The sequence below is a fragment of the Molossus molossus genome, unplaced genomic scaffold (assembly GCF_014108415.1).
Source record: "Molossus molossus isolate mMolMol1 unplaced genomic scaffold, mMolMol1.p scaffold_m16_p_22, whole genome shotgun sequence".
Taxonomy (NCBI): Eukaryota; Metazoa; Chordata; class Mammalia; order Chiroptera; family Molossidae; genus Molossus; species Molossus molossus.
In genome coordinates, this window is record NW_023425358.1 from 25,751,387 (window position 1) to 25,773,389 (window position 22,003).

The 22,003-nt window shown below is 42.2% G+C and overlaps 1 protein-coding gene across 3 annotated transcripts in view; it reads right to left on the reverse strand.

Moving 5' to 3' along the window:
- CORO1C (coronin 1C) overlaps positions 1-19,215 on the reverse strand; it is an 81,161-nt gene extending 61,946 nt beyond the window's left edge. The window contains exon 1 of one of the 3 annotated variants that reach the window (XM_036276746.1): positions 18,730-18,817. The gene's annotated coding sequence lies outside the window, so the exon portion shown is untranslated. Of the gene's footprint in view, positions 1-11,020; positions 11,063-18,729; positions 18,818-19,150 lie in introns of those variants that run through there. The other 2 variants (XM_036276749.1, XM_036276750.1) reach the window with 2 other exon arrangements.
- Between the last annotated feature and the right edge of the window lie 2,788 nt (positions 19,216-22,003).

Consider the following 22,003-nt stretch of genomic DNA (forward strand, 5'->3'; position numbering starts at 1 on the left):
TACAGTGAAAAATTCCTTTTAACAAGTTGGAAATGTAATATGTAAGCCTACATAGAATATCATTCACAAAAGAGCAGCCATCCAAAGCAAATATGGGAGGTACTATGATTAAACACAAAAAGTCAACATTCATCATTTCTGGATATGAGTTAGCTGAGCTTTTTTGAATTTTCTTAAACAAAACCTAACCGTAACATCTGAAGAGTTCACCTTAACAAATCATTTTCACTGCATCCATTTCTTTACTTAACAGATTCATATGAGACATTCCAAGAAGAAAAAGAAAAAAGCCTAATTCACCTATTTTAATAGAAATTGTTTTAAAAGGAAGAAAAAAGACTATAATGCAATATCTGGTATAAAACACAGCAGAAAAATCAGACACACAAAGAAGCTAAAAAGAATTTGCACTCCATTGATGACATTGAGTTGTTACAGAAAAAATGTTTTTCCCCAGAAAAACTGCTGACCACTTAAGACAACTTGACTGCAAGTACTGAACAGCCTTGACGTTGGTTCAATTTATCATGACACCAAGAATGGTAAGAATATATGGGGGGTGTGGGGTAGAAGTTAAAAAAGAAGAAAGGGGGGAAATTCATACTCATTATAGGCTTTCCAAATAGTGTGATCCCATTATTCATCCAGATAAGATACCAATAATGAGGCATACCAATAATAAATGCACTTTGTTTCGATTTAATAACACAATATCATTTTTTTTAATGCCTCTAGGAACAAAAGACAAAAAAACACAAGATCTACCAAAAAACATCCAGGCGCAGTCCTCAAAGAAGCCTGGAGTGGAAAGGGTTCCAAAACTCATCAATTCCAGGCCCTTCACTTTCAGCCCAGAGACATTATGTGACTTGCCCAAAGATAAAGGACTTCTGAGAGAGAAATAATGGCCGCAAACCACAAAGTACAGGGCAGTTCAACTTTCCACCCTCTGAACTTTCATTGTTTTTCAATGATAAACTCCTCATCATACATACAATTTGGCTTTCCCACATCAGCCAAGAGCACCACTCGGAGCTCTTTCATGGGGTGTTGCCTCAACAACTCAGTTCCACTCCTCCTGTTTGTGCAATTTTTAAATATGAAACTGCACTTTGCTCACACTTTACAAACATGACTAAACATGGAAAAATCAAAACACAGAAGCTGGCTGTAAGCATTCATATATACTGAGACAAACAATAGAGAGCATTAAGTATGCCAACCAAATCTTTACTTCTGGTTAAAACCCTTAGACTGAAGCCAAAGGCCTAGGTCCAACTGTCCAAAACAACAGCAGGAAAGGACATTCATAAAATTCTGGGGGGATATATATATATACATATATATATATATATAAAATAAATTAACTTTTAAAAAAACATGTTTATATTGATTTTAGAGAGAGAGCACATCAATGTGAGGGGGAAAAAACATCAATCTGTTGCCTCCCTCCTATACCCACCCTGACCAGGGATCGAATCCACAACCAATGTGGGCATGTGCCCTGACTGGGAATTGAACCATCAACCTTTCAGAGCACAGGATGACACTCAACCAACTGAGCCACACTGGTCAGGGTTCAAAGACAATTTCTAAAAGGTGACATTTATGCTTTTTAAAGTTTTCTAAGAAGAGAACTCCAACTTTTACATTTTTACAATTTTGTACTCATTTTAGGAAGTTGTTACTAAGAAAAGTTGGGGACCACCTGACATCAACTTAAACACTGACTGATATTTGGAGTAGAATGTGAAGCTATGAAAATGACTGCTAAAAATAAGTCCAACAAGAAATGAAATGAGCTTAATTCTCTAACCCTTTACCCAGCACATGGTAGGTACTCATAAGTATTTGAATATATAAATAAACCAATTCATTCTGTTTCATAAAAATAAAAAAAAATGAAATGAACTGTATACATAAATCCAATCACCACAATATACACTTTAAATATCTTACATTTTTATATGTCAAGTATACCCCAATAAAGCTGAAATTTTATTTTATTTTTTTTAATCCTCACCCGAGGACAATTTTACATTTATCTTCAGACAGAGTGGGAGGGAGGGAGGGGGGGAGGGAGAGAGAGAGAGAGAGAGAGAGAGAGAGAGAGAGAGAGAGAGAGAGAAACATCGATGTGAGAGACACATCAATTGGCTGCCACCCCATGACCCCGACCGGGGCTGGGGATTAACCACAACCAAGGTACATGCCCTTGGCTGGAATTGAACCCAGAACTCTTTGGTTCGCAGGCCGACGCTCTAACTGCTGAGCCAAACAGGCCAGGGCTGAAATTTTAAACAAATGAAATGAGCATATGAACAACAAAATAGCAACAAAAGATCCTAAATATAAAAAATAGAAATCTTCAAATTAACTCTTTTATACTTGTATTATAGAGACCCTTTATCACTAAAAGATGTGCTAATGGGGCCTGTAACTCACTTAAAATATAATAAATAAGAATGAGCCCTGACCGGTTTGGCTCAGCAGTTAGAGCGTAGGCCTGCAGACCAAAGACTCTCAGGTTCGATTCCGGTCAAGAGCACCATACCTTGGTTGCAGTTCCGTCTCTGGCCCTCATTGGGGTCCTGCAGGAGACAACCAGTCAATGTGTCTCTTTCTCACACTGATGTTTGTTTCTTTCTCTCTCTCTCCCTCCTGAAAAATCAATGGAAAAATATCCTTAGGCGAGGATTTAAAAAAAAAAAAAAAAAGAATGACATTACAAAAGTTTTGCAGTTATTAAAACATGAGATTATAAAGATTTAGGGGTTATTTCTTCCTCTTCGATGACAGAAATGCACATTTTTATTACACTGTTAAAATAAGAACAAATTTTTCCCAAGATAATGTACAAGGATAAGGTGTTTACAATCCCTACTCTCTTCCAATTTTCTGCTTATTACCAGCATCTTTATAAATACAACCACCTCCACCCATCCCTGGAGGTTTGGAAAGGACTGAAGCTCCATCACAGAGCCAGAGGCGGGCACTATCTGCCCAGAGAACACTGTGGACTGTATAAATTCGTCTGAGGCTGCAGTCATCTCCCTAAAGTGCACCACAGGAGACTAGACTCAGAAGCTGAACTCCGCCTCTCTCTTCAAAGAGTCCAATTAATCCCAAGAGTTCTCATACCAACATGCTGAACTTTTACAGACATGATTGACACAGCCATTTCACTGAAAAATTAATGATGAATGTGTTTCAAAATACTCTCTATACTAATGACCTACTTTTCTTAACTGGTAAAAAAAAAAACACATTATGAATGACTGTTCAAACTTGCTAAGTCTGTTTCTACTACTTAATCAGATGGAGTTTCTCTTAGAATAAAATTTTAATAATTCTCTGGCAATAGTCTTATACCAGGAAATAAAATTACTGGAATCCCAGATCTTTTTGTTGTTGTTGTTTTAGGGCATTTCTATGAAGATGCTCATAAGGTTAGTCACAGGCAAAACTAGCAAAGGCAAAAAATAATCACCTTCAACTGAAGAACTTCAGTCTTCCCTTTTTAATATCCTATACAGTAGGCAAACAGTATTTAAAAATAAACGTACACTCTTGACAATGTTTCAAGGGAATGGTAAGGAACAGAAGGAAAACTCTGGCTTAGAAGTCAGACACACAAGTTTATCCTGACACAGTCACCTACACACTGAATCACTTTGGTCCCATGGCTGTTGTTTTTTTTCTGTAAAACAGGAGAACTATAGCCCACAAATCTATAGGAAATGCTTCTTTCACTGGGATCCAGCCCACATTATCCTAACAAACACACAATCCACTGAAAACCAAATTAGTTACTAGCACCCACAGGGTTATACATATAATATGCACACTCATCTGTGAATGCTGAATAAGTCTTTAACTCCAATCATTCATCATTCATTTATTGAACTTTGACCATGCACCTGGCATTATGCTATATACTGAAGACACAATGGTGAGCAAGCAGACCTGGCCCTTGCTCTCATTGAGCTTACCATCTACTGGAGGAGATATACCATAATCAAATATTTACACAAACACTAATGTGCAACTGGGACAAACACTGGGATGAAGTACATGGGGAGGGAATCAATAACCAGAGAAAAGAACCACTACTTTGTATTAGCACCAAAGAGCCTTCTCTTTACAACTAGGATATCTGTAAAGTATAAAAACATAGGGACAATACTTAAATTACTTTTTGGATTTGTGGCTTTAAAATTAAGGAAGTTTGCCAATCAAGATGCCTGGAGCTTGAAGGTAAACATATTGAGCATGTTATTTGAAAATGAAACTAACACTGTTTAAAATAAAAATCTCCCTGTGTTTCCAGAATTTTCAGACATCCTACAGACATAGGAAAGTATACCTCTTAAAATCTTACTGCAACTTTGGACAAATCAATTTGTCTGTCTGATACTTTTTGGTAAAATCACAAACTATTTCCTTATCAGCAAATCTCTCTTAAAAGTGGGGGGGGGGGGACACAGAATATCAGTATCTACAACAGAGTACAAGAAACTGTAAGAATGCAACGCACTGGCGAAAATGTAGTTACAACCAAATAAATACCTTTTGTAATTTCTAAAAAACTCGGAAAGCACTATACAGTGTGGCTCAGTTGGTTGAATGTCATCCTGACCACTGAAAGGCTGCCAGTTCCATTCCCGATCAGGGCACATGCCCGGGTTTTGGGCTCGATTCCTGGTAGGGGGCGTGCAGGAGGCAGGCGATGGATGTATCTCTCTCACATCAATGTTTCTCTCTCTCTCTCCCTTCCCCTCTAAATAAATAAACAAACAAACACACATATATTTTTTTAAAGACAGAAATAATGCCCAGTTCACCCTTACTTCCTGCCAATTTCTCAAGTCTAAATCAATCCAAACACTTTGAATCTTTGGAGCTCCAGGAGCCACTCAAATGCCCCAAGACCTGCCCTTTGATTCTTCTGGGGCTGGCACCAGAGCACCCTCAGGACAAACCACCAAGTGGAACAATGACACTTTCCAGTCAGTCAAGGCATTAAAAGATGAGAAACTGGAAAAGAGGAGAAAGACGGTAAAGGGATACTGTGCTGTTCAATGGCTACCGTAACTTTAAATCTTCATCTTGATACAAATTATGGTTCTGCCCCTCCGTTTTGACAAAAACTCTCAAGAAGAAAGCATGCTTCCACTAGGATGTGGCTTCACTGATCCTTTCTAAAGGCAAAGTTGCTAACTGGACTACAAAACAAAACCATAAGAACCCCATGCTACCAACAGTTTCAATTTATTCAAGAAATCAGTTAAGTAAATTTGCAATAAAACCCCAAAATGTAATGTCACTTTTTTTTTTAACCAGAACTCATGCTTTAAATAACCAGAACTCCAAAATTTTGCTTTTCAAATAAAATGCTTCAATAAGGAAATGTGTATATATACTTTGCTAACATTTATTTATAATGAAAATTATGAGGTTGGCTTATAACTTAATAAGCAAATGTTTACAATTAGCAGTCCTACACCATAGAAAACTTTGTCTTTATTCCTTTCATCTTCTAGGGAAATGAGAAGACTGACAATCTCTATCACAAGTGGATCATGAAAAACTAAAATTTAATTATTCAACTAACATTTACTGAGCACTGACTGTGTGCCACGCAGTGTGCTAGAAAACAGAGGCACAAAAAACGTAAGATGTTCTCTTTTCAAGGAGCATGCAATGTAATGGTGCTGAAGTCCACATTCACAAACTGGAAAATAATGATTCCATACTTGTATTTGTTTTTTAATTTCTACTCATATAACCCAAAATGTAATTAGTGTTAGCAGAGAAATAATTAACATTAGTTAACTACAAGTTATATTTGCATATTCCATAACTGAACTATATTTGTATTTTACTCAAATGTATTGTACAAATGTATATTCTATTACGTTGACTTTCCACAATCTGGGCCATCCCGCCTACCTATCTTACACTACTCTGTCCCAGTTCCACCTGTTCCCAGTCAGCCTGGTGCTATTCTGCACGCCCATGGCCAGGGCCTCACTCTCAGTTTCCCATAAATACTGACTCTCCAGTGCCTTGTCCTCCACTTCCCAGAGCTCAGTCCCCACATAGAATTAAGCATGAAGAATTATACACTTGAGGGTTAGCAATAGTGTGTAATGTATTTTTTAAACTACTGCACATTTTAAAAGTAAATCAAAACATTAAGCTTGCCATTAAACACTTTGTGAAGACTTTTTTAAATTGCACCAGAAAATTCAGGTCCCTAATCCTTATTTCACTTAGCATCATAAAACACTTGAATGAGTAGAGTTCTTGGAAACCAGGTAGTCCAAACCCTTCAAAGAGGCAATAACAAAAAAGTCAACTATTTCCCACTGAAGAAGGGGATTTTTGGTAAGAGTTTATAAAGGAATAGAAACATAGATGGAAATCAGCACCTACCTCTGGCCAGTCAGTACAAGCTACCTCAAATTACAACTACTTCTTAAAGGTCATAGAAACCAAGCCACTTTGCTAAAACCTAAGACCCTTTCAAGCTTTGGTTCCTAAATGGCAAGAGAAAAAGAGGGATCATGCGTGTTTGTGGGGAAAATGTAGCAGATTCTGTTTTAGAGGTAACAGAAAAAAAACTTTCAAAGCAGGCAGGTCTCCTTCCTAATTTCAGGAATCAGGACTAGCCTCTTTACATGGACTCTGCCTGATCCCACATGCCTCCTCTCAGCTCTCCCCTTGAAACCTCATTACACAGACTGGAAGCCAAAATTTCAGAGAGACAATCTGTTTATCAATAAGGAACCTCTTTTTTTAGTTAATCCTCATCCGAGGATATTTTTCCATTGATTTTTAGATAGAGTGGAAGGGAGGGAGGGGGAGAGAAAGAGAGAAACATCTATGTGAGAAAGATACATCTATCAATTGCCTTCCGCATGACCCGACCGGGGCCAGGGATCGAACCTGCAACTCAGGTATGTGCCCTTGACGGAAGGGTCTCAGGCCAGCGTTCTAACTGCTGAGTCAAACTAGACAGGATCTTTTAAAAAAATATTAATATTGCCCTGGCCAGTTTGGTTCAGCAGTTGAGCATCGGCCTGCAGACCAGAGTCCTGCGTTCGGTTCCCGCTAAGGGCACGTACCACAAAAAAAATATATATATATATATATATATGTGTATATATATGTATATATATATTAATATTGTACCTCTACAAAAGTTAAGGAATGTGAGTGAAATAAGATAACATAAATAAAGCCCATAGTCATACTAACACCAAGTAAATGAATTTGAAACATTTGCTTTGCCACTTATTTTTTTATTCAAGAAAATATAACATTCAGTAAGAACAGCAAGAGCCAGTCACATCTCAACCAAGACCCTCCTTCTCTCCCCCTTCCAAACTCAGAGAGATGAAACATCACTCTAGATTGGTACAGCCAAGAACACAGGGCTCTCTCCCTGGAATTCCCAAGCAGCGGGCTATCTTCTCAGGAGGAGCAGAATGTCAGCAATTTATCATCCTGCCCTCAGTGTGCGTATTTGCATGAATGATGTTTAATTGCTGGCTCCTGATAAAGGCCACTCAGCTTCTGTTAAGGTTAGGTTGACCGGGGACAGCATTATGCCCTGCACGCCTAAGGCTTTGTCTCCAGTATGCACTTTCTGGTGTTGGTTAAGGTTAATTAATCCATTAGCTGAAGCCTCTCTTCATGTTCACTGTATTCATAAGGCCTTTCTGGGTTGTGAAGTTTCCACTACTGGATTAGGGAAGACTTTTGGTTAAAGGCTTTTCCACATTAGCTGCATTCAAGATTTCTCTCCTCTGTGAACTTACTGGCGTTGGGTGAGGTTGAAACGCTGGCTAAATGATTCCCCACAATCACTGCACTCATACGGCATTTCTCCATTGTGAATCTTCTGATGTTTAACCAGGCTGGAGCTGTGGCGAAAAAATTTCCCACATTCCCTGCACTCATAAGATCTCATTACAGTGTGAACTCTCTGGTGTTTAACAAGGCTGGAATTCTCACTAAAGAATCTTCTACATTCACTGCATTTAAAAGGCTTTTCTCCAGTGTGAACTGGGCGGTGTTCATTGAGGCTAGAGCTTTGGCTAAAAAATGTCCCACATTTCCTACACTCATAAGGCCTTTCTCCAGTGTGAACTCTCCAATGATTAATAAATAAGGCTTGATGTGTAGCTCTAGAATCCCACATTCAGTGCACTTACAAAGTTGTTCTCCAGTGTGAACTCTGTTTCATGAGGCTTCAGCTGAAGCTAAAGAATTTCCCACATTCAATGCACTCCTAAGACCTTAGTCCAGTGTGGATTCCATGGTGCTGAACAAGTGTGGAATTATGCCTGAAGGCTTTCCCACATTCACTGCACATAAAAGGCTTTTCTCCAGTGTGAACCCTCCAGTGTTGAATAAGGTTGGCCTCGCAACTCAAGGATGTTCCACATTCACCACACCCAGGAGGCTTTTCACCAGTGTGAACTATTTAGTGTATTAAAAGGTTGGATTTATAGCTAAAAAATTTCCCACATTAGCTGCAATCATGAGGCATTTCTCCAGTGTGTACTCTCTGGTGCTGAACAAGTATTTCTGACCAAAGGCTTTCCCACATTCGCTGCACTTTTTCCAGGGTGATTTGCCATATTCCGGTGAGTTTCCTCTGTACTGTGAGTCACCTGATGGTTAAGACCAGAGCTAGTTGGGAATTCTGCTCACCCCGCCCCCCTCCTCTTCTTAAGGGTTTCTCTCCAAGGTGCAGCTTCTGGTGTTGGTGAAAGTTTGCTCCAAGCACTCCTACATTAACACTCTGCTCAATCTCTGTTCCACACCAACAACCCAGCAGCCTGTCCCCCAACCCAGTATTGGGGTCAACCAGGCAGCAGCACTGAGCCTCAGCCTCCTCTCACGCCATTCCTTCTTGTCACCCTGGCCCCAAACCAACTACCCAGAGACGAAAAGACTGACCCAGCCTCAGAGACGCCCAAAGTCAACTCCCTGCTACTACTATTCAAAGGAGATCAGATTAACTGGGGGAGTTGCAGCTTCAAATTAAGAGACAAGGATGAAGAACTAGGAAGGCTACTGTGACATAAGGCTGCTGGATGCCACAGTGTGGAACATGGTTTTTTCCCATATTTCACGTGACTCCCAGCTCCCAAGATCCAGAATCCTGTTGTCACCATTAACAGATTCAAAAGCTGTGCTGCAAAGTAAACAGATTTCTTCAGTCTAGGCTGAGAACTTACCCACCACTTATAATGCTGAATCTACACCGAAAAATGCCATCTGAGTTCCAAAAAACTGAGTGTCATCTTTGGAACATAACCCAGTCTCTAATTGGGGGCTGAATATACACACCGCCTCCAAAACAGAAACTGCATCTGGGCTCTCCAACCGTTGACTTTTAGAAACCACATGATCTACAACTATCCTTTGCAGGTAAGATGCATCGTTTGTTCCACTTGACAATGTAACTCAGCCCAGTGCATGCAAGATACCTCTATATTGCATAAGATCAAACTGGAAGTCTTTGGGTTAAACACACACACGCACACACCCACAAAACTTCTAATTTATCTTCTCCTATAGTAGCACTGTCAAGCAACAGTGGCCCACATAAGAGAAAGAGCCTAGGGAAAGATTACCATATTTCTAAAACAGACAACACGCATCTTATTAAATATCACCCCTAAAGAGCCGAGGCCAGCACTCGTTGGCTCCAGCCTCTCTCTTGCTTGCCAAGAAAAACTAGGATGACAATGTTAAGCTAAAGACACTACTAACCACAAAATTAATTCACCATCTAGCTTGTAAAGTGACTAGTCTCCTAATAAATCCTTCTGCTTAATGGAGATGATAGCTCAAGTTTATGTGTGTTTTTCAGTCACCACTCAGGCAGCATTTGAATTTTTATATTAATAAATCAGCCTCAATTCTTTAAGTTCCTAAGAATGAAAGGAATTAGAATCTTTAACTAGAAAAGAATGCTTGACCATTATGAAAAGGAATTTAAGTATCTTTCATGTGAAGTAAGTAAATAATGGTGATTAAACATTTGTCTTAAGGAGGGGATACTTGTGAATTTTGTCAAGAACCCCTACAATGTCAGTAGAAAATACACCCCCCAAAGGTTTCACTCTCCCAGCACTTCCTTTCCCAAGTGTGTTATGACCTTTCACGAAACTGAATACCCACAGCATTGTTCATCCAGGATAAAGACCTCAGCAGCTGTCAGAACATGTGGACACACATCTGATTCCACAATGGGTCAAAAAGGCTCTTGCCCCAAACTGCCATGTGCCTAGATTCCCAGTCTGTCTTGGTCCCGGAGAGAGAATGACCACATTGTGAAGCCATGATCAACTTCTGCTAATCCTAAGGGGTTTCCTTATGCCTGTTACAATCTGTGTACAGTAGTTTAGTACTGGATGTGTATTGTGCCTGTCAAACTTAGTATTTGCATATACAAATCGCTTAATGGCAAGACACAATGCAGTGGCTTCTTTGCAATATTAATTGGTCTCTGAAACATTTAAGATAAATCCTTACAGCCTGGCCAGTGTGGCTCAGTGGACTGAGTGTCGTACCATGGACAGAGAGGCCAATTCCTGGTCAGGGAACATGCCCAGGTTGTCGGCTCAATCTCCAGTGGGGGGTGTGCAGGAGGCAGCTGATGGATGTGGCTCTCACATCAACGATTCTATCTCTCCCTTCCCCTCTCTAAAAAAACCAATAAAAACATTTTTTAAAAAAGGATAAATCCTTACGACGACTACTAATAGTCAGATTATAGGACTGAACAAATAAAAACTGATCAATAAAATAGGACAAGGAACTTTATATTAAAACTAGGAAATCAAGTCTACCAAAGACTTATCCGACAGATTCCATGTATTTAAAAAAAAAAAGTATCTAAAATCCTTCTAAAATTTGGACCAAGCTTAGTAGTTTAATACATATACAATCTGAAAATATGAGGGAAAAATAGAAAACAAACATTGATACTACCTACCAATTGTGATGATGAACTGAAGAGATAAACTGTAGTAGGCTCACTCTGTAGGTCTGGCAAAAGACCATGGTGGGAGGTTAAGAGGGAACTGTTGCATTGGGTCAAGGACTAAAAAGGGAAAGCCAATATCACATTCACACTGTAAAGAAAAGTTTTTTTAAATTCCGCACTACACTATAAATCCACACTACCAACTATAAAAACAAATGCACACTACTCATGCAAAAAGGTGGAGGAAGGTTGGGGGAGGAGGGAAGGGACAGTTAAGTTCCTGATCTTGAGCAAGTCTCAAGCTCCTGTAACCCCAGTCCCCTCATCTGGAAGACCGGATAGGTACTTTCCACTCTAGCTATGACTCAGAGTCACCAGGGAGCTCGAACCCAGGCAGCTGTATTTATAAAGGTCTATAGATGATCCTCACAGACCTTCAAGAATGAGATCCTCTAGACCTGAGAAATAATCTCCCAAATCCCCCTAAAATGATCTATTTCTTTTTTTAAAGTGGTTGAGATACTAGTACTAAAATACAATCCATTATTCATAATTTTAAAAAAATGTAGATAACTGCATGACCAAAGGGGAAAAAATAAATATGTAGTACTGTGAAATTACTGCCTTCAGTCATACAAAATATAAGCCTCCTACTCCCATTTACAATCCAGTGTCTCTCTCTCTCTGACCTGTGCATCAATTTGATTTAATTTCTCTTTACTATGGCAAACAGGAGAACCTGCTTTTGTTATTAATGCAAGATTCAAATGACAGGCCTAATTTAACATCCCATTAAACTAATGTGGCTCTTTCCCCACATAGAATGTTACAATTTATCACAATGCTGCCATTCACATTATAACCAGATGAGTATCTCACACACTGTAGTGCAATCTCCTTTCAAACCCTAAGATGCATCGTTTGCCAGGAACTAAACCTTTTTCCTTAAAATAGATAAACAGACAAACACAGACATACTGAACACAATCATAAAGCCTGATTAAAAGAAGCTTGTCTGTAAAGACATTTCCAATTCAGATAGACAGGAAAACACTACCTCATTTTTACCACCTTCCTATCCTAAAATTAGACACCTTTTTTCCTCTTCAGTGATTCAACTTTGATTCAAAGTCTAAAATGCTGAGGTGGGAGTGGGAAGCCATACATAAAATAGCTTAACATCAGAAATAAAATGTATTAAACTTACTCTATTAGATTCTCCACAGTTCCATTCATTAACAGACTCTTTAAGACTGAAGAGCAAGGGAACACACATTTATTCAGTGCTACTTATTCTTAGGCACTTTACATACTTTTTCTCATTTAATGTTGACAATAACCCAGTAAAGTAGCTATTAACATCTCCATACTACAGAAGAGGAAACCGAGGCTCAAGGAAGTGAGATAACCGGTAAAGTCACAGTTAACTAAGAAACGAAGCCAAGAGTGAAACCCAGCTCAGTTTGGCTCTGAAGGCCTGCATCCTTCATTGCCTCGGTTTCTCTAAATACAAAATTCTCTTACAGCAAGAAACTATACAGGTATTTTTCTTCTCTTCTTTACTACCTTGCCACAATCAAACCACTTCAATGAACCCAAAGCAGAAAATGTACCCGCAAATGGCCAATGAAATTCTCAGGAAGATATTAAGTATTTTTTAATTAAAGTGGTAAAAGTGAACATAACACAAAATATTACTAAAGACTACTTCTTGAGTCAGATGCTCCGAGAGAAGCAAGAGAATGTGAACAAAAGAATGGAAAGGAAGTGAGTATTAGTCCTTACAACCTAGTTTACACCCTTATCGGGCTGCAGGGGTAGTTCCAGCACTGATGGCTCAATAGCATCAGGACTGGCCTGATGCATCTGGTGTGGATGAATGTACCAAACTAATGTGTCCCCTGGGTATCTGCCCTACTGAGAATAGGCTATGGGTCAGTCATTTCTGTTCATTAGAGGAAAAGAACATGGACGATAATGTTCTGCCCTCAGGAAAATGTTTCAAACACTCAGTTTTACAATTTGAGCAATTTGGGGTAAGAGCTGGATTTGGATGCCAGAAAGGCAGAGGGGAATTACCTCTGCTCTTCACGTTATTCTAACACAGGCAACAAAGCCATGAATAAGAATCAGAGCCCTGGCTGGTTTGGCTCAGCGGTAGAGCACCGGCCCATGGACCAATGAGTCCCGGGTTTGATTCTGGTCAAGGACATGTACCTCACTTGCAGTTTGTCCCCAGCCCTGGTTGGGGTCATGTGGGAGGCAACCAGTCGATGTGTCCCTCTCACATGGGTGTTTCTCTCTTCCTTTCTCTCCCTCTCTCTCCCTCTCACTCTATCTGAAGATAAGTAGACAAATATCCGTGAGTGAGGATTTAAAAAAAAAAAAAAAAAAGAATCAGAGACACCCACTGACCTCGGGATCTTTCCATTTAACTTTATTCAATAATCATTCATTCAGCAAATATCCAGTAGGCACTGAAGACCAAGCTGTGAGCAAGAGAATCTGTTCTACCTTCCATATGAATTTCTCTCTCGCATTCCACCTTTCAGACTGGAAGCTCAAGTTCAGGTCCAGTTCCTTGGAGCAGACAGGAGTGATGAATGCATGAAGGCAGGGACAAGGTCTGCCTGTGAGAACAATCAAGGTTTCACAGAGGATCCCAAAGGACAAATGGGATTTGGCAAGTGAAAAGGGAGCAGAATAGTAAGCATACCACAAGAAGATCTGAAGATTGGATGTTTCAGGGAGTAGCAGTAGGGATAAAAACATAAGAGGAGTAGTGAGTGATAAGGCAGGCAGAAATCAGAGATGCCTTGACCCATGGCCACAGTAAGAAGTCTGAACTTTAACCACAAAAAAATGGGGTTGGAGATTACTAGAGGATTGAAACAGCAGAATGACGCTGTTCAATGATGCATCCTTTTTGATCTAAGACCAATTCAAATCTTTCCCTAACCCTTTCACTGTTGACTTTTAATTTATATAATCAAAATATTGATAAGAATATGACTTAAGATCTAAATAATTTCTAACTGCATTAGTATCAATTTTGACTCCATTATGCATAAACTGGACTTCACCAAAATTAAAAACTTTTTTCAAAGGACACCACCAAGAAAGTGAAAAGAAATGTTATGGCCCTGGCCAGTTTGGCTCAGTGGTTGAACGTCGGCCTACCGACCAGAGAGTCCCCAGGTTCGGTTCCCACTAGGGGCACATACCTCCAAAAAAAAAGAAATGTTATGTCACCCTGGCCAGTGTGGCTCGGTTGGCTAGGCATTGTCCTGTGCACCCAAAGGCTGTAGATTCAATTCCCAGTCAGGGCACATGCCCTATTTGCAGTTTGATCCCTGGTAGGGCGTGTGCAGGAGACGACTGATACATAGATCTCACATCGATGTTTTTCTCCCCCTCTCCTTTCTAATCTCTCTTAAAAAAAAAAAAAAAAACTTCGAAAGAAAAAGAAATGTTATGTCAATTATACCTCAATAAAAAAGAAAGCGAAAAAACAACTCACAGAATGAAGAAAATGTATGCAAATTCTATATCTGATAAGGCATTTCTTTCTAGAACATAACATAACAAAAAGATAACCCAATTTTAAAATGGGCAAAGCAGCCCTGGCCGGTTTGGCTCAGCGGTTGGAGCGTAGGCCTGCGGTACAGAGAGACCCGGGTTCGGTTTCCGCTAAGGGCACGTACCTCGGTTGCAGTTTGTCCCCCGCCCTGGTTGGTCATGAGGGTGGCAGCCACTCGGTGTGTCCCTTCACATCAATGTTTCTCTCTCTCTCTCTCTCCCTCCCACTCTATCTGAACAAAAAATGGAAAAATGTCCTCAGGTGAGGATTAAATAAATAAATAAATAAATAAAAATAAAATGGGCAAAGTATCTAAATAGACATATCCCCAAAAAATATATACAACTGTCCACTAATCACATAAGATGCTGGACACGTCTTTAGCCGCCAGGTAAATGCAAATCAAAACCACAATGAGATACCGCTTCACATCCAGAAGGATGGTCAAAATAAAAAGAGAATAACAAGTGCTGACAAGGATGTGGAAAAACTGAAGCCTTTATATACTTCTGGTGGGACTGTAAAAAAGTGTAGCTGCTTTGGAAAACAGTCTGGCAGTTCCTTTAACCGTTAAACATAGAGTTACCAACATGATCCAGCAATTCCTAAGAGAAATGAAAACATATCCATACAGAAACTTGTACATGCATGTTCACGGTAACATTACTCGTAATGGCCAAAAAGGGAAACACCCACTGTCCATCAGCTGATGAATGGATAAACAAAACGTGGTATATCCATACAGTGTAATATTATTCAATCATAAAATAAAAGGATGAAGTGCTGATATATGTTACAACACAGATAAACCTTGAAAATATTATGCGTAATAAAAGACAGACAGACACACACACACACACACACACACACACACAAAAGACAAACACAAAAGACCCGTATTGTATGATTCCATTTACATGCAATGTCCAAAATAAGCAAATCCAGAGACAAAAAGTAGATTAGTGGTTGCCTAGGGCAGAGGAGGGAGGAGAATGGGGCAGGAGGAACTGCTAATGGGTATGGGGTTTTTTGGGGGGCTGATGAAAATATTCTACAATTGTAGTGATGACTGTAAAACTCTGTGAGCATACTAAAAACCACTGAATTGTACACTTCAAATGGGTGAATTGTAGGATATGTGAATTATACCTCAATAAAGCGGTTATAAAACAAAAGAGATTTCATTATGCACTACTAAAATACAAAATAAGATCTCAAAAAGTAGTATATAATCTTATTCACTCACTTTAAAGGATCTGAACTAGGGCAATGAAAACCCAGAGAGATTCTATTACTTAACATTCTGGGTACTAGGTCATACTGAAATATTCATGATGATTTCCATGTTTTAATACAGAAAAGGCATCTTAAGTTTAAAAGACATACAAGTGTCAGAAAAAGAGTTCATAACTCAGAATAACACAGGGAACTCATCAAATGAAAAACAGACATGGAAAGTGGCACCCAAATTTATTACTGTTCCACCTCTGGAATAGAAGTCGAAGATAAAACAGCCCAGTTAACATTATCTGTTTCTACAGCACCAGTTTGTGGCAAATCAAAGTATTAAGAAATAATTTGCCATCAAAAAGAACTGAATCCCCCATTCCCAGTTATATAACTAAGAACTGATAATTCATCCCTTTGAACATTCCGTGTCACAGACAGGAAAGCGATATTTCTCCTCCTAGTTGAAGTGGATCCCAAAAGTGACAGATGCATTAAGCATTAAACTTAAATAAGAAAAAAAATCCAACAGTGTTTAAAAAGTACTATTTCTAGCCCTGGCCAGTGTGGCTCAGTTGGTTGGAGCGTCGTCCCATACACCAAAAGGTCACGGGTTCGATTCCTGGTCAGGGCACATACCCAAGTTAAGGGTTTGATCTCTCTCTCTCTCCCCCTTCCTCCCTCTCTAAAATCAATAAAAACGTATCCTCAGGTTAGGATAGTAAATAAATAAAAAGTGCTATTTCTCAACCCTAAGTCTAATCCTAAACTATATATAAATAGACATAAATACTGATTAGCACAATCTGCAGGCAAAGTAACAAATGATCATGAAAAATTTACTACTATGTGCAGGGATATCTCATTGGTATGTCTCTTTTAAAATTCATCATGCTTTAATGTATCTTCCACAAATAATCAAAAACAAATACAGACAGGGCACATTCCAGATTTGTGAAAAGGGCGTGTACCCAACCTTTATACCGATCTTTGTTTAATCTTCAGTACACATGACTATCGCTTGCCAAAAAACAGCCCTTTAAGACCTCAGACAACACAATTTCCAGTTTTATTCTACTTTTTCCCCCATTTATGCAACCTCTCAGACCCCAAGATCACTATATTCAAACACTGCGACTCTGAAATGTACCTGCAAGCCAAAAAAATTATTTTCTTAAATTATTTTTCTGAAATATACAAAATCAAGTCCAAAATATATTTTTCCCATTTCTTCAGTTTTACAGGGAATGGGAAAAATGAAGTAATATAAACACATATCTATTTGCCTTCACAACTGAACAGACGGTACAAAGCAACTGCTTACACTTAACCATGTTTCTGACTATACTAGCAGGACCTGGTGTCAGGAGAGTTCTGCCAGATAAGGACAATGAAATGCATTATTATATAGAGTGATAAGAGCCCCACAAGTACAGTTTTAGAATGTAATCCCAGGCAGGAAGGCTCCAATAAGAGAGCCTAATATTTTGTGGTAACTATTTCCGAAAGTATTCTATTCGCCACCCAGGATCAGTCTGAAAGCACTATACTCAATTATTTTGAAATGTCTTATAGGTAAGAAAGGCCTTTTTATCTTGCCATCCCGGGGGAGATGAACAACTTGCAATTTGCTTCTCACACCAAATCCCACGTTTGCAACATGTAGAGCAAGGACTTCAGACACCACAAAACAAGGGCAGCCTACATTGAAGCCAAATATAGGATGTGATTCTAAACCACCATGCAGTAAAGCCTACGTTTCCTTTTCCAGCGATTAAAACCCTTTGAACACTCCCAAAAAAGGACGGCAGGGCCAGTGCCTCTCTCCAAGAGGAAGCCCCTTTCTTCTCAGCTCTCCAGCAGGCTGCCACTTCCCCCAACACATTCAAATCATTTAAGAGACGGAGAGCTGGTGTGTGCGCGACTGTGCGGACAGGCGGGAGAGCTCGGTTCCTGCATTTCCACCCTCAACATCTGACCTCATCCTCAGTCATTTAAGCGCAGCGGAGCCCCACCTGCACCTCGCTCCTTTTTACTGCGTCCCTCGCCAGCTGCTCCGCTATTAGGGAAGACCATCTCTGAATCACCCAGTTCCCTCGGACGCTCCAGGCCCCTGACCCTACAGCATTCCTGCTTAATTCTTCCTCTGCCAACCCCCCCTGCCTTCGGCTCCCACCGCTGGGCTCATCCTCTTCCTAAATCGCCCCCACCCACATTACCCCAGGTCTGGCCATGTTCCTTCTTTCCCGACCCCTAACCCAGATCTTCAGGCCCCGGAGCTAGCCTCGCACCCAAAGCCAAGCAACCCCCAGGCCAGAGTCACCCTCGCCCCTCCCACGCTGGGCCCAGCTCGCCCCAGCCACACAGGAACCCGGACCCTGCCTACCCCCCACCCACTCGCTCCCAAGGGCCGCTCAAACTCCGCCTCCAGCTCTGGCGCCCCTGGGCTCTGCGCCCCGGCCTCAAGCAGCCCCTCCCCACCCAAGACCCCACCCAACCAGACTGGTCGCTGACCCCTAAAAACCTTCCTCGGCCAGCCCAGTCCCCATTCGGCCCGCGGCCCCTCACCCAACCAGGAGGGTTCCGGACCCCTAAAAGCCTCCTCTGGGCAGTCTCGTCCCCACAGGGATCCGGGTTCACTCTCCCCAGAACCAGCGGTCCTGTCCCCAACTCCCTCCACCCAGGCCCCGAGCTCCGACAGCAGCCCCGACGCCAATCCCTGCACATTGGCCAGGGTGAGCCCCCGGCCCAAGGACCCGCACCCCGCGCGCCAACCCCAGCCCACCCCTCTACGCCGGGCCCTTCCCCACGCCCCGCCAGCTCCTGTCAGCCGACGCCAGCACATGCTGAGAGGACAGGTTCGCCCGCCCGGCTCGCTCCTAAGCAGCCACGCCAGGCGCGCGCTGCTCACCAGGGCCGAGGTGCCTGAGGCGCCGCCGCCGAAGTCCCCGCTGCAAAGCCCGGCAAAGCCTCCAACCGCTGTCGCCTCCCGCCTGGCACTGAGCGCCGCGCGGGGGAGGGGCATGGGCAGCCGCCACCGCCCCCGCCGCCGCACGCAGGCTCCTCCCCCGCGCCGCACCGCGCCCAACCACAGTCGCCAGGCTGCGGCGCGCCACGCCTACTTCCGGCAAGGAAGTGCTCTTCCCACCCTACAATCCACGCCTCACTCTCCCTAACGCCCCCTATGGTCGCGCCGAATGGTGCAGGTGGGCCGCGGAGTACTGCCCACTAGTCATCTCATTGGCCGGAGGGCCACACCCACAAGCGCCTCCAAGCCACGCCCACTGCTGCTCTTAACCGGGAGCGGCGTTCTTAGAACTCCGCCCACTGACCTGCTTGGATCTGCAGGGCGACATCCTCGGCTCCTCAAAGATTCCCTGGAGCCCCTTAAAACTGGAACATCAGCTCCTCTGAGACCCGCCCACTACCCATCCACGCCCTCAACCAGCCTCCAGGCTCCCTAAACCTGGCTCCCCGCCCATTGCTTCTATACTGACCTATCGTCACTACAACACCCCGCCGCAAATTCTAGAAGCCCCGCCCACAGACTAACCACCCCATTCGCAGCATCGCAAGCCCCGCTCATTCCATCCAAATGCTTAAAACTCCAAGCTCCGCCCCGAATTCTAGAATCCCCGCCTCTGGGTTCCGAAGCTCCGCCTTTTCCCCCTACATACCTTCCCACCACCACCTCTGGGGACTCTCGATGCTCTCGCCCTCCTCCTACTTTCCATTGTCTTGTTCCTCGTACAGGGTGGCTGACCCTGGGCTGGGCCACACCCATGCACCCCCACCACGACAAGGAGGGCCCGTCTTGACCCCATTTCTCAGGTGAGGAAATAAAGGATACACGGTCCCTCCCTTCCTTTTCCTGGCCAAAGTTCCTCACCCGTTTGCTTAGTAGCTAGACCGCCCGGGCCTGAAAGTCAGCACCGGGATTGAGCGCCAGCTCCGCTGCTGTCAGACTGTGTCCTGGGGCAATTTCCTCCACCCCTACATGCCTGAATTTCCTGATCTTGGGCGTAAAGTCGTCCTGTTAATAACAGCCAGAGTCCCTTTCTGAAATACCAAGCTCTGAAGAATCAAGATTTGGGGAAACTGGGCAAAGCTGAGGGATAAGGCTATTTACTTACCAAAACAAGGCATCTTTGCAATTCACAGAGGAATTTTTCGTTTTAAACATCAGCCTGAGAAATGTGTGTTATGCAAATCAATGTCCACCTGAACCAAAACAGCTATCCCAGCAAATTATTTATCCTCTCTAAGCCTCAGTCTCTTTATAGGTAAGATAGGGATACGGTAGTAGCGCCCCTCACTGTTAGTGATGCACTTAGCAAGGTGCCTGACTTGTAATAAGCCTTTCAGCAAAGGTGCCTGCTGCTGTTACTGCTGTGCTTCAGTAAGGAAGGATGCAGTTCATTTTTGCCTTGAGGCAACCACTCACGATAGGAGGGACTGAGCACCCTTTTCATAGCTAGACTTTGCTGCTCATTTCATTTAAATGAGATGAAGGTGGTGAAACGCCTAGTGCAGTGCCTGGCATTTGGTGATGCACAAAATGGGCCAGCCCCACCCTGGCAGGTTTGGCTCAGCGGTTAGAGCTTCGGCCCGCGGACCAGAGGGTCCTGGATTTGGTTCCCACTAAGGGCACGTACCTCAATTGCAGTTTGTCCCTAGCCCCGGTTGGAATCCTGTGGGTGGCAACCACTTGATGTTTCTCTCTCTCTCTCTTCCTCCCTCTCTATCTGAAGAAAAATGCAAAAATGTCCTCGGGTGAGGATAAAAAAAAAAAATTGGGCCAGCCCAGCTGGTGTGGCTCAGTGGTTGAGCATCAGTCCATGCACCAAGAGATCTCCGGTTCGATTCCCAATCAGGGCACATACCTGGGGTTGTGGGCTCGATCCCCTACTGGAGCATGCAGGAGACAGAAGTCAATGTTGATATTTCTTTCTATTCCTCTCTCTTACTCTCTCTAAAATCAATTTTAAAAAAACATTTTTAAATGATGGGCAGTTATTATGATTTCTATCTTTAATGAAACAAGGGTACTGTTAGCAGGTGAGTTCTGAGTGGTTCTAGGAAAATGAAGGTTAATCAAGTGCTCTGAGATGGAACTGGGAACCAAACTGGCTCACTCTTTGGAAACAAGTTATTGCTAATATTTTCCATCGCTTATATATGCCAGGCACTCTCTGCATGATTTAAACGCAAAATCTTCTGAAATCCCCTCAACAATACTATGGCCCCAAAACAATTCTTTTTTTTTTAATTTTTCATCCTCACCTGAGAACATTTTTGCATTTATCTTCAGATAGAGCAAGAGGGAGAGAGGGAGGAAGAGAGAGAAACATCTATGTGAGAGACACATTGACTGGTTGCCACCCGCATAACCCCAACGGGGGCCGGGGACAAACTGCAACCGAGGTACGTGCCCCTCGCAGGAAACGAACTGTGACTCTCTGGTCCACAGGCCAACGCTCTAACCACTGAGCAAAACCGGCCAGGGTCCCAAAACAATTCTTAATCCCCATCTATATAGGTGAAGAAAATAAGTTAAATTACTTGCCCAAGGTCACAAGCTTGAACGGGGGGGAGGGGCAGCTAATGATAGAACTGGCATTCCCCTAATTGCAGAGTCTGCACTCTTAGCCGGTTAGTCATTACACTAAACTACCTCTATGGCAGCATGACAAAATAAAAAATATAGACTTTGAATTCTGAGAGACTTGGCTCTAAATTCAGGCTCCACTACTTGTCAGTTGTGTGACATTGAGCAAGTTACTTCTCTCTGAGCCCTACTCCCCTCATCTATGTACTGTTGTTCATCCAAATGCTTACTTCAAAGAGTGGTTTTGAAGATTCAAGAGTTTACAGTCAATGAAATAAAACAGGGCAAAGCATCCAGTAGTGCCCAGCACAAGTAGGTGTTGAAAGTTTAAAACGTTGATTCCCTTCTCCCAGTTCTTTAAATGATGAAATTAGAAGTAAAATGTTCCATGACACCAGATCCCCTCCAATGACACCACCATAGAGCAGCCACGAAAGAAGCTGTAAAAGAAAAGATCTAAAGGCCTTTGCCTTCCAGCTACCTGTGTCAGTTCCTAGTTTTACCCCTGGTTTGAAGGAAGTGATTCTTACACAGGAGGAATCTTAAACCAGAAGCAATGCCGCCTCACCACCTCACC